General features: G+C 44.2%; 1 protein-coding gene across 8 annotated transcripts in view; it reads right to left on the bottom strand.

Annotated features, from left to right (window-relative positions):
• DAG1 (dystroglycan 1) overlaps nucleotides 1-12,234 on the bottom strand; it is a 61,963-nt gene that overhangs the window by 44,294 nt on the left and 5,435 nt on the right. For 3 of the 8 annotated variants that reach the window (XM_061196813.1, XM_061196814.1, XM_061196816.1), the window contains exon 2: nucleotides 10,577-10,765. The exons of 4 other annotated variants lie outside the window; for them this stretch is intronic. The gene's annotated coding sequence lies outside the window, so the exon portion shown is untranslated. The remainder of the gene's footprint in view (nucleotides 1-10,576; nucleotides 10,766-12,234) is intronic. One more of the 8 variants, XM_061196817.1, reaches the window with a different exon arrangement.

The raw sequence follows: 12,234 nt of genomic DNA, 5'->3' as shown, positions 1-12,234 counted from the left end.
CAAACCCCTAGTGAAGAACGCCAGGACCAGATAGGAGCATGAAGCCCTTCAGCAGCTGTTGTGGTTACATTACCTTCTATAGATACACACTAAACTATTGATGGATGAAATGACAGGATGTCTGAGATTTGCTTCAAAATAAAGGAGGGGTGGGGTAGGGACAATAGTTGGGAGTGTGAATGGGCAAGACTGGCCAGTAGTTGATGGATGTTGGGGCTGGTGATAAGTACATGGGATTCGTTGTATTATTCTGTCTTTGACTGTACTTGAAATTCTCCACGAGAAGATCAAAAATAAAATACAACAGAGGCATACAGACAAAATTCCCAGTAATTAAAACATCAAGTATATCCAGCAATTCACTCTTAGATATATACTCAGAAGCCATGGACAAGAATGGTTCATATCAGCATTATTCATGATAGTCAAAAATTAAAACAACTCAAATGTCCACCAAGAGGAAAAGCAGTAAATTGTGGTATATTCATATGTGAAATACTATACAACAAAAGAGAACAAACTGCTGTACAGAACCACAAAGATGTCACAGACCTAACATTCAGCAAGAAAAGACAGGCACATGAAAGTACATATCATACTCTCTATCATTCCACTTACATAAAGGTCAAGAGTAGCAAAACTAAGCTCAAGAACAGAGGTCAGAAAAGTGGTTACCTTTAGGGAGATGCTGATTGGGTAAAGGCACAATAGAACCTACTGGAAATGTTCTGTATCTTGATCTGAGTGATATATGTAATATCTAAAACTGTCAAGCTGTACATTTATGATTTATGCATTTTGCTACATGTAAATTTTGCTTCAACTGTTTTTAATAGTGACCAAAAAAAAAAAAATCAAATACTACTAGTTATCAGGAGATTCCGTGAAACAACTTCATCTGTAACAGAATAGATTTTCAAAGCCTAAAGAATGAGATAATTCAGCTCTGGCCTGGGATAACTTTGATTGGGGCCTGCTACCTGCCTGCCACCTGCCCACACCTGAGGTGAAAGCAAGGACTCCCTCTAAGGACCTTCACTCTTAGCTGATCACAAACACCAAAGAATACCAGAGCAGCCAACATCAGAAAACACAGCTTTAACTCCTGCTTCACCACCTAAGCAACTAGCTCTGGTTGTGGTCTTGACCTCACCAAATTCCAAGTAATGCAATTTTTAAAGGTAGTGATACAGATCTCTCACACAGGAGATTCAGCGCTTTCCTCACCGCCATGCCCGCTGCTGACACCCACTCCTTTAGGCAGCTCCTGAGCAGTGCCCAGCAGCCTCTCCAGCCCTTCCACTAGCACAGTCCACACCTCCCTAACTCTGGAATTCCTTACATTCTCCTCCCTAAAGGACAACCCTCAGAAAACTTGGATTCAAAACAAAAAAACAAAACCTGGTCTACTTCCTTAGGCCTAAGCAACCTTGATGGACATACAGGATGCAAAAATCTGAATTTACATGGCTTCAAAATTATTTAAGTATAAAACTAAATGGAATTTTAAATGTGTGAAATAATAGCACAACAAAAACTCCACAGGCACATGGTAAGTGTCACAGCACTGGGGAAAGGCCAGAAAAATCCTGGTACATCACATGACATCTCTTCTCAGGGGCAGCTCCCATCTGAAGGGCAATGAGCTTGCTATATACAAAGGTATAGGCCAGCCATGAGCAGAGCCCTTTTCCTCCAGATCTTCACGGCAATAGTTGACCAGGCAGCAGCTCTCTGAGGTGAGCACATAGTTGCCCTCACACCAGATACCGGCTTACGCTGCCCATCAAATTCTGGGGTAAGCTGGGGTGGGGCCTCCAGACAAGAAAGCCAGAACTAGCTGATGAGTTCCTGGGCCTGGAGCCTGAGCCTACTCTCAGCACTCACTCTTGGACCTCCACATGCCCACATCTTCAGCTACCAGCCAGCAAGGCGACAACACTGGTACCTGACATACCTCCCCATTCTGTAAGGCAAGTCTCTGTACCCAGAGACTGAGACCAGCAGGTGAGGCCATGACCGCAGCCCACAAAGCTTTCTACTATCCACCCAACCTGCCTGGTCTGATGGTGCAGATATGGGGAAAGACTAGATTCTGGCTGCTCTCTAAGCTCTATCCATTTCTCCATTTCCTTACCACTGGAGCTATGTGGCCTACATGAAGAAGCAGGAAAATCCTCTAAAATAGCTTTCAAACACAGAGAAAATTTGTAAAACACAATACTCATAAGACAGAGTTTGAGGTGACCATTTAAGTCATCAGGAGCTACACCTTCATTTTACAGATGGGTAAACCAAGGCTTCCACAGTCCCCCAGATGGTGAGCAATCACGCAGGATGAGCATTCCTCTCCTAAGTCTCAAACAACCTTTTCCCATCACAATACCCTATCAACAAAGGGGGAAAGGAAGAGAGGAAAGCTGAAGAGGGGACAAGATGAGGGACAGACAGTGAAAGGCAGAGGAGCTGAGAATGTGGGGAGAAGAGCAATGTGAAGGAAGAAGGGAGGGCCTGAGAGGGGGACAGCACTGTGAACCCATCTCAGTGAATTAGGCCAGAGAACACATCCAGGCTTTTCCTCTTGCAACACCTGTCACACCGTGCTGGGGAAACTGGTTTGACAAGGACCACAGAGCCACTTAGAGGCTGAGCTGGGCCTAGCCTCTCCTCAGGCCCCACTGTCCTGCCACAGAAGTGGTGCTCTGGGTACCTGCTATGAGCAAAATATGGAACAAAAGGAAAGCAGCACTCCGAGGAAATACCCACACCACCTCAGCCTTGCCAAAGGGACCAAACCTGAGGCTGATCAAGCCTTTGGATCCAGCTGCTGATTCACAGGAAATACAGAGAAGAGCATGCTCAACTGCACCCTGGGACACAATCTGCTAAATATGGACTGCGAGAGATTCCACAGGTCTAAGGGCCCAGGTTCTTCAGCAGATAATTGCAAGGAAAAGGGACAGAGGGGAGAAAATGCAGATAAAGAAACTTACAAGATATGACAACTTAAAAAAAAAAATGGACAAAATTACACTGCAGTGCCTAAAGATATACATTTGGGAGATAAAACCATTTTTAAAAAAAAGTAAGAAAATGGCTACAAAAAGACAGGATGGGGTCACCTTGGGAAGGAAGGGGAGAGGGGGCTGTGGCAGGGTTGGGGCCCACAGAGAAGCCTCTGGTGGAACCAATAAAGTTCTATTTCATGACCTTATAATTCACTAAGCTCTACTTTTTTGGGGGGGAGGGTGGTCTTCTTTTCTCCATTTTTGTTTAATTTTACACTAGTAAAGCTTTTTAAAAGTTAAAAAATAGATTTAAAAAGATAAGATTAAGTTGGGACTTCCCTAGCGGTCCAGTGGTTAAAACTCCGTGCTTCCACTGCAGGGGCATGGGTTCAATCCCTGATTGAACTGATTCAATTTCTGATATTTTTAGTCGGGGAACTAAAATCCTGCATGCTGCGTCACGCGCATGCATGCACGCACGCACGCATGAATGAATACATAAATAAATAAATAGATGAAGTAAACAGAAAACCAGTCCTGGAAGAGCCTGAGGACTTTGCAAAGCAGCATATGCAGAAAGAGAACCCCACCAGGAAGCATGGAACAGAGAGGGTGGCCTCACAGGCAACTGGGTGGAGACCTCTCTCTAATTCAGGGGTTTGGCCTTAGGAACCACCACTGGCTGCTCACCCAGGTCCCACACTCTCCAATAGCTCTGCTGGTTATTAAGCTGATATTGTAGCTACCTGCATGACTCCTTTATCCCTCTCAACTGGTTCCCACGGCATCAGGGTTAGGAAATGGCTCAACAGGTCAGAGACACATCACTGTATACCCAAATGTCAGCTTGGCTTTGAAAATAATCTATTACTGCCCGCCAGCTCTCTAAGGTCCTCTCCCTGATCCCTTCACATCACTCTCTAAGATGGGCCTAGCCCCCCCACTCCCCTTTATGATGAATCAGAGGCACACTGACTGCTGTCACTTGCCAGGGGCGTGACCCTCAGCCTCTCCAAATCACATTTTTTTCTGAAAAATATCAACTGAAGGGAAATAACTTCATCACTTCTCCCTTTTTTTTCTGGTCAGGGCAACGATAGGGCCCATACCTCTCTCATCCATTGCCAGGTCCATTCCCAGGGCCTAGCACGGTGCCCAGGACATGACAGTGACTCAAAAACCACCTGCTGAATGAATAAACAAATAACTGAAACCCAGCGACAACAGGGCCTGACTGCTGGGTGCCAAAAGACAGTCTCCTCCATAGTTCATGGGCTAGCCTGTCTTGCAAGGCTGCTTAACAGCCAATATTTCATCTTAAACACTTCCTAGATCAAATTCCTTTTTTCTTTAACTTTTTCCAATTATAAACATATATTCATTAGGTAAGCTAATGCATGTAAAGGACCTGACACAAAATACACCGCTTTAAATATATATACAAAATACAAACAATCTTAATCCAGCCACCCATAATCTCTGATGGGTGTAATATTTCTGTGCTTCAGACAACCTACAAGAGCAGACGAGCTAAGGAACATGGACATCACTATGTATACCACTGGGCGTCCTGCTTTCTCCACCCCAGATCCAAATCTGAAATAAAACTGCCAAGGTCAATAATCCCCCCACAATGACAAGGAGTCTGCAGTGACTGCAACAGAAATGAACTTACTTCCACAGCAGGGTTTCTTCTCTTGTACTGAGAATCAGCTCTGGCACAGTGGCCTCCTCTGCACTGCCCTGCACTGCCCCAGGACTACTCCCAGGCTGGGAGAAGCCCTGTGGGCTCTGCTTCCCCTCTACCCTATCAGAGGATTTACAGTGAGCATTTAGAGATTTTCAGCTCCCCGCTGGTATCATGTCATTTTCTTATCTGATAACAGCCAATAGCTTTACCCTCACCTGCCTCTAAAACAAAGATCAGAGACCAAATGCCTTCACTATCTGGAAATCACCCGGAGCCTTCTCCAGTGGGAACCCACAGGCAGCTCCCCCTGAACACAGATTCATAAAACCCGGTGCCTTCATCATCTGGAGGCTGGAACCCAACTTTTGTCTTTAGGATAATTATCCTCTGCTCAGAAGTTGGGCACTGGTGCCTGTACCCTCATCTTCCTCCCACCCCAGAGCTCTAAGCTCAATTTGTCCCTCAAGGAATCAAGGAAGCCCAAAATACTTCAGGTTTCCAGGGAGGATGCTGACTTTACAGAGTAAGGTTCTGACATTCCAGACTGAGCTCATCCTACTATACAATAAACAAAAAAGTCTTAAAATTTCTGTTCTAAAGAGTTCCAACACTACAGCTCAGCTAAATTACATGCTCCAGGTACAGAATCTGCTGCTGCCCAACGTTCAACCAGGAGCACTCACTTGCTCCAAGTCTCTTAAAATGCCATCTGTTGACTGAAAAGTCAAAGTTACCTATTATAAACTACCTAGTCAATAAGTCATATGGTCACATGGGGAAAAAATAAGTAGAGGTGTAGCTCTTTGAAAACCAAGGGCTTTTCACACCAGACATGCACTGTTGTTGATAACTCAAACAGAAATAAACATTATACAAAAAAAGGAAACAAAGCACTTCCAGGCACTCAACTCACGCGGCAACCTTGCCAGTCCATGCTCCTTCTACTGCACTGGTGAGGTTCAAGAAAACAAACCTGGGCACATCAAAGAATTTCCAAAGAAACTCCTTAAAAATGTAAACAATGCTGTCTAGTTAACAGAATCCTTGGTCCTCAAACTATTTTTGTCCTTTATTCATCTTGATGGGGCCAGTACCTCCAGGATGACGCACCCCAATAAGACACCACAGCACTCAAAGCTCCACAGGTGAGCAAGCAGTCAAGCTAGAGCCGCTTTCTGAGAGGTATCAATGGGCTCACGTCTAAGGCTTTTTTTTTTTTAATAAGATACTACTTGGTACATATAAAATATAATCTATTATGTATGTAATTATAAAACACAATAAAAAACACCCCTGAACCAATCACATAACCTAAGAAATACGTCCAGCCTTTATTAAATATCGGACTCTCAGTTTACACTAGAAAAAGGACAAGTGTAATAATAATAAGTAGCAATTATGGAGAGGTGTAGGGCACATTACTAGGAAGCTTTTATTTCCTCCTCAGCAGCCTATGGGGAGGATATTCCATCCCAATTTTGCTGAGGCAGAGAGGTCAAGGGCCTTTCTTAAGGCCACATCAGGATGGGAGGGTTCCAGGGGACTCAGTACCTCTGGTAGGTTCCTTCCTCAGGCTCGAGTTTCTACTGCTGAGGGTAGGCAGTGTTTTCATTGTCCAACCTCATCACACTTGTACCAAAAACCGTGCCTGTCCTGCCAAAAAGCAAGGGCCTTCAGTGGGTAGACCTCACCTCTTGGGAAGTCATGACCCAAAAGACCATAGAATGACCAGGCACTATCTGAAAGAACAGTTCTCCTTTAGAAAACTCAATACCATTTTATAACAAGTGCTGGCATTTGCAGTGTGATCTCAGCATGGCAAATATGTTTTATTCCTTTATTTGATAAAAACAAGTGCCAATCCCAATCTTAAAACAGAGAAGGAAACGTATCACTCTGCTCAGATAGCAGGTTAAAATAGGCTAGAATTTTTTTTTCCTGTAATAAAAGAAAGAAAAAAAGGTAGGAGGAAGGCAAACATCCAGGGCAGTGCCAGTGCCAGCTGCTCCTTTCACAAGACACTTCCACAGAAGACAAAGAAATTGTACATATTGAAGCATCATGGAAAGAATGGAATTGTTTTACTACGATCAAGAACAATTTCCAGGACCATTCCAAAGTCAACCTACCTGAGTTTTAGAGGAGCAAATTTCTCAGCAGCCTCCCATGCAATCAATATAGCCCTCAAGTAGAAAAGCCCTTCGCCAATTCCAGAAAGGCTTGACTAGGCCTCCTCCATCCCCGCTACCACCACCACCAACTCACTCACCTACCCTTCATGGAACCTGCTAAACAACAGCTGATCACAAATCTGGCTGCTTATCTGAAGCCAACACCCCCGAAAGAGAAACAGCCAGTGACCTCTATCTGTTCACTCATCAAAACCAAAAATATCTCATACATTTTTTTCCAGGGACACACTTGCCTGGGGTCAGGAGAAGAACTGCCTGATGGGTAAGGCAGTCTGATATCAGGAGAGAGCTCCCATATCCAGAACAAACCTGTTTTTTAAAAAGTTGAGTCTCTCTGGCTTCCCCTACACCATATTCTGGCATTTCACATCTTCAGCAAGTTCTACAGTTGATTAAGGCCAAAATAAGTTTTTCCTCGGCTTTATTGAGATATAATTGAAGGCCAAAATAAATTTGAAAAACAAGAATTTGAAGTCCAATTTCATTCACAAATAGATTAATCCTATGCTTCCCAGTAGATTCAGAACACTGGGCCTCCCCAGTGGCCTGGAGGAACTGCCCAGCCTCCTGTGACCTGGCACTCAGTCACCCTTGGGAGCAGCAGGCCTGCCTCTCCAAATATGGCCTGAGATCTGCCGCAAGAGTGAGCTCAGGCCTGCAAAGGGGTCCACAAGAATGTTTACCAAGACTGACAAACTTAGAGGGCAGCCCCAGGAGCAAACAAAGCACAAGCACCATCCCTCAGAACACTCCTGAACAGCAGGGCAGCATGTGAGGAAATGACTGCTTGCTGGGCTTCTGGCCCCTCAGCACCCTGTAACCACAGCAGACCAACAGAAAGGCCACGGCAGGCCTGACACTTAAGCGGAGGGCTGTGCACAGCCCACAGTGGGCCCCATTCTCCCTGAAAGCTCATGGCAGGAGGGCAGAGGGGAGGCCAGGACATTCCTTCACCCCCTCACACGGAGGGAAAGGGCACAGGCAGCCCAGGGCATCAGAGGCCTGCATAAGAAGAAAGCCTGAGCAGCCATTTTCCTATCCAGCTGCACAAATCAAAAAGGGCCCCTCCTAAAAAAGCAGAAGGGAGTCCTGAGGTGCCAACTGATTAAGTCATGCGGATTAGATGACCTACACAGGAGTCCTCTCTCTGGGCAGCAGTGCCCAACCAGAAGGAAAAAAAAAAACACCACCACTCAGGGCACTGAGGGGACAGGGGACCCCACAGCCCCCGTCAGCCCAGGGCTGGTACTACAAGCAGAACAATCAACTTTTCCTGCTAAAGATTTCTTCCCAGTGCCAAGGAATCCAGTCACTTTTTAAACTACTTTTAAAACTGGAAAAAGCACATGTTCAGACTGGCAAACACAGTATGTTAAGTCTATACTATTGGGACTTCCCTGGTGGTCCGGTGGTTAAGAAACCGCCTTCTAATGCAGGGGACGCGGTTCGATCCCTGGTCGGGGAACTAAGAGCCCACGTGCTATGGGACAACTAAGCCTGTGCACTCTGGAGCCTGAGTGCCATAACTAGAGAGAAGCCCGCTCACCATAACGAAAGACCCCCACATGCCACAATGAAGACCCGATGCAGCCAAATAAACAAAAAAAAAAAAAAAAAAATTTTTTTTTTTAAGTCTATACTATTGACCCTTCTGACAAAATATTGTGATCCCTTCCAGGTAAGCAGAAGCAACAGCTGGTAGCACAATCCAGAGAAGGAAAGGAGACAGGAATCCTACTGTTATCTATTTGTGACTTTAGTGAATTCTATTTTTAGATCTTTAATAAAGAGCTTCTCTTCTAGTCTCCTCTTACCAAATTTCTCTCCTCAGGCAATTCAATCTTCCCAATATTGTTCAAAAGTCTAAAAATATAAGACGCTTATTCAGGTATGCTTAACATAACAGGTAAAGCAAAGTTCGCTACACTTCCTCGTTTTCCACAAGACCCAGAATCCACCCCTGTTCAAGGGCTACTCATCAGGCTGGTCTCCACCATTAAAAAATCCAGTAAGCGAGAGACTTCTCTGGCAGTCCAGTGGTTAAGACACCATGCTTCCAATGCAGGGGGCATGGGTTCGATCCCTGGTCAGGGAATTAAGATCCCACGTGCCGCGCGGCAAGGCCAAAAAAAAAAAAAAAAAAATCCAGTAAGCAAGGCTCCCTGACGTCAGGGCAGATCCGATGCAAAGACAATCTACCAGCCCAAGCAGGAGTATACACAAGACATTTACAGTGATGAGAGATGCATATTTTATGAAAGCATTTCATAGTATAATAAGGGCCCAGAAAATGGATGGTATACTGGGTGCTGATTAACAGCCAAATAAAAAGGAACCAGTATTTGCAATTCCATTATTAACTTTATAATTTTTCTTGGCAAAAACTGGTTAGAGAATCAACCCAGCCCTGGAGAACAACTAAGCTAATTAAAAGAGGCATTTATGAAAACCAAGGCAGAACTGGTTCACTTCTGTCATAGATAGCCTTGGGAATCTTCTTAAGTAATCCCATATCAACCCCTGGAATTCCTAGAGTAAATGTTCCCAGTACAGTGAGAGGTAAAACACAGACAACCATAACATTTGCCAAAACAAGCATCTTCCAATTCCACGAATCTGTTTCAATACATATTAGAAAGAACTCTGTAAGCAGTGCTTCTTGTTTGTCGATTCCCATACTCCATACACAAAAACTCAACATTCACAGAAATGAAGAGCAAATACCAAAACAGACCAAGCTGGGCACCGGCCTCTCTTTCCCTGAGTATGACACGTCCTTCCAAATGTTTCACTCATCCTTAAGCTCCCCTCAACTGGCACACTCCCCTATACTTAGGGTATCCAAGGGCTGTGACTGCCTCAGGAAGAATGAATCTGTGGCTACACATACCCCCAATGGCAGGGAATATCGAGTCTAGGCCTCTACGTGACTATAATAATTGCATACCCATGCAAGTCACAGAAAAGGAACTGGGGAAAATGTACACAGTGATTAAAAATGAAAATCAATAAAAACCTGCCTTACTTGATGTTATAGATGTGCTCCTCCAAAACTGTAAGTCACACTGCACTTTTTTCAGAAGTTTTATATTTAATATTGTGGTAATAAAAAGATTCTAAAAAAACTTTATGCACAAAGATGTTAACTGCAACATTACCTATTATGACCAAAGTAAGATTAACAACCATGTAAGAACTGGGGACAGGTTAACCATCAAAAATGTTATAATTATAGAACAATGATCATGCTATAATGCTGGGAGGGCAAAAACAAGATTAAAAATTAAATTTATACTCTAACCTAAACTCAGTAAAAGTGTTGCCCAAGGGCCATCTCTGGAGGACACCCAGGAATCAGGGGATAACGGCTGCTCCTAGGGAGGGAAAGCAGGGACTTAGGGGGTGGGTGGAAGAAAGACTTCTTTCCCCTGTACAATCCTTTTGAACTTTTTGAGTTTGAACCATGTGTTAGCATTTCCTATTTAAAGAAAGAATACAGTTGGGGGACAAGGGATTTTTCCCTTCCTTTCTACTTTTTTCTTCCACATTTCTTATTTTAAATATATGTATTATTTAATACAGCTTTTCCCCCACTATAGTGTCTTAAAATTCCGTGATCATTTTGCCAAGTACATGATTATCCACCATCTTTCTTTCGCAGAAATCTCCCTTTTCAAGTACCTTACCTCACCTTCCAGTGCTAGGCTGCTTTAAAAGCCTTATCTTGGGGGGACTTCCCTGGTGGTCCAGTGGTTTAGACTCTGTGCTTCCACTGCAGGGGACACAGGTTTGATCCCTGGTTGGGGAACCTAAGATCCTGCATGCTGTGCAGCACAGCCAAAAAAACAGCCTTATCTTCCTGGAGAACAGAGGCCCTACAGGAAAAGAAGGAACCAATATTGGTGAAAGCTCACAACCGAAATAGAATTACATACACCACAATGACCACCTCCAAAGGAAGTGGGGAATGCCACTTAGTCTCCCGCCCACACCACCAATCAGTCACGCTTTATTTATTGTCAAAGGGTAATAAAGAAAACGAAATGTATTCTGTAGAGTCAATCCAGGACCAAAAATTATAAACAGCTTCAAAAATATAAAATTAATTCCAATCTCTAAAATTTAGACAGTGGTATTTTCAAAAATAATTAGCTCAAGAAGGTATAATTGAGAAGCAAAACCTCAACACTAGTAAATGTACCCCATGATGTACAGAATAAAGACATTGTCATAAAAGTGATTTTTTAGGGACTTCTCTGGTGGTGCAGTGGGTAAGTCTCTGTGCTCCCAAAGCAGGGGGCCCGGGTGCAATCCCTGGTCAGGGAACTAGATCCCACACGCGTGCCGCAACCAAGAGTCCACATGTCGCAACTAGGAAGCCCGCATGCCGCAACTAAGAAGTCCACATGCTGCAACTAAGACCTGGCACCGCCAAAATTTTTTTTAAAAAGTGATTTTTTATATTCAGTTGATTATTCCCACTAGAATCCTATTTTTAAAATATAAATTAAGTCAACATACTGCAAAAGTTTCATTCAGATTTACTTCACTCCAACAGAGAACACACAACAGTTTCACCAATTTAGACACGCTCTGTTTATGATATTGTACCACAGCATCCCATCCATCCTTCCACCCTGGACCCAGAGCAAGGTTAAGAAAATGCTTAGCTATCAAACCTAAGAAACAGGAAAATAGGAAACCCTATTCATTAAGGCTAAATTAAGCACTCTGGCTGGTGTAATTTTGTAAACTACTCTAAAATCCTATTTATAGAAATTGCTATCTGAGCAGTATTACTGACTAATGATCAGAGTGAAGAGGGACTGTCAAAAGTCAAAGCAGGTTATGCAACTCACAGGAAGACTGCTTTAAATCAATACCCAGAGGCATGTGCACACAAAGACCTACCGGGAAATGACCAGATCAATCAGTTGTATATTCAAAACCACCATCACCTTACTCCAGAACTGGAGTGTCACCACAGGAAAAGCAGAGAAAGATGGGAGCTTAAGAAGCAACAGCACAGGGGCTTCCCTGGTGGCACAGTGGTTAAGAATCCGCCTGCTGGGGTTTCCCTGGTGGCGCAGTGGTTGAGAATCTGCCTGCCAATGCAGGGGACACGGGTTCGAGCCCTGGTCTGGGAGGATCCCACATGCCGCGGAGCGACTAGGCCCGTGAGCCACAATTGCTGAGCCTGCGTGTCTGGAGCCTGTGCTCCGCAACAAGAGAGGCCGCGATAGTGAGAGGCCCGCGCACCGCGATGAAGAGTGGCCCCCACTTGCCGCAACTAGAGAAAGCCCTCGCACAGAAACGAAGACCCAACACAGCCATAGATAAATAA

This window comes from Eubalaena glacialis, chromosome 7 (genome assembly GCF_028564815.1).
Source record: "Eubalaena glacialis isolate mEubGla1 chromosome 7, mEubGla1.1.hap2.+ XY, whole genome shotgun sequence".
In the NCBI taxonomy this organism is placed as follows: Eukaryota; Metazoa; Chordata; class Mammalia; order Artiodactyla; family Balaenidae; genus Eubalaena; species Eubalaena glacialis.
This window is presented reverse-complemented; position numbering and strand designations above follow the sequence as displayed.